The 1,257-nt window shown below is 47.5% G+C and overlaps 1 long non-coding RNA gene across 1 annotated transcript; it reads right to left on the bottom strand.

Annotated features, from left to right (window-relative positions):
• Positions 1-315: 315 nt before the first annotated feature.
• On the bottom strand, positions 316-886 carry LOC310839849. Its single transcript, XR_014561684.1, has 2 exons — positions 658-886; positions 316-555 (listed from the first exon to the last, which is right to left on the bottom strand). It is a non-coding gene; the product is annotated as an uncharacterized lncRNA (long non-coding RNA).
• Between the last annotated feature and the right edge of the window lie 371 nt (positions 887-1,257).

Here is a 1,257-nt window from a genome sequence, read left to right as displayed (position 1 = left end):
TCTGTCAGAAGCGGCAATGTTTCTGATTATCAGTTGCTGTAAACCTCAGGAGGTGAGGGTGATCATGCGTTGAGGCCCATAGGCTTCCCATATAGACATCTATTGCGGGTATTAATATGCACATTTGGAAGCAATAGGATGAATAAAAACTGACTCCTCTTGAAATAAAAATTGTCTAGTCCAAAAATATGGTTCAAAAGCTTTACTAGCAGAACTTGCTCCAAAACAGACACAAAACAAAGAATGTTACACCCAGATAGTTGCATAATATCATGTGCTGGTCCCAGCACAGGTAAAGTATCTTAGAAATATGAATTTCTTCTACCGAGAGCTAAAGACTCTCCTGCAAACAGCCTCTATTGGCCCGAGGCTGTTTTCCCCTGAAGAGAATCATTAGCAGTTCTTCCTCTTCGATTGCTTTCAGAACAAAGACTAACCCACACACCCAGAAGGGAGACTTGCAACTGAATGCCTCATGTGATCTAAGTTAAACACCTCGAGACAGCAGCAGAGATACATTAACAGCCCATCATTAACGTTAGGCTCTCTGCAACTCTGTCGTGGAAGTTTCCATACTATGCTCTTAGCAGTGCACATACGGAGTTATTTTCCATTTCAATGGAAACAACTATGCTGTGTTAAACAATTATACTAAACATCTGGTTGGCCACTGTGGGAATGGGATGGTGGACTAAATGAGCCACTGGCCTGATCCGGCTACAGAGATTTTCTTATGTTCTTATACCAGGTCAGATGAATTGCCCATTTGCCTTGGTGTCTCCGTCAGTTAGCAAGCAGGCCCAGAACTCTGGAGAATTATTCTCAGTCAGAGGAGCCAGCATGGACCCAGATGGTTCTGTTAAGCACTGGTGGAAGGACAGGGGGGCGGGGGGAGCGTACCGCCCACAGCACCATCGGCGAGAGGGATACCATTGCGGCTGCCCCCCCGGACATGCGCTGTGCACCCACACCACGCTGGGCACCATGCCCCCAGGGCACACACCCGCAGGTGGCACACCACGCCCCCACCTGCTCTCTGCCCCCGGTGCCAGAGCATGCAGCTTCACCACTGCCGTTAAGCAATGGCCTTATATTCCCCTGCATACAGAACCTTCTGTGGATTAAGTCCAAAAGTAAACACTACATTGACCACCCCAAAGCAGTAACGTCACTCTTCATTTCCCCTTGTAATTTTTATTAAAAGGAGCACATTGTGCGGGGCCAAGGAGTGGTGAAACGCATATGATGGAACTGAAG

Source organism: Podarcis gaigeae (genome assembly GCF_964106915.1).
Source record: "Podarcis gaigeae genome assembly, chromosome: 1".
NCBI lineage: Eukaryota > Metazoa > Chordata > Lepidosauria > Squamata > Lacertidae > Podarcis > Podarcis gaigeae.
The sequence above is the reverse complement of the archived record's forward strand: the minus strand, read 5'-3'. Positions and strand labels throughout refer to the sequence as shown.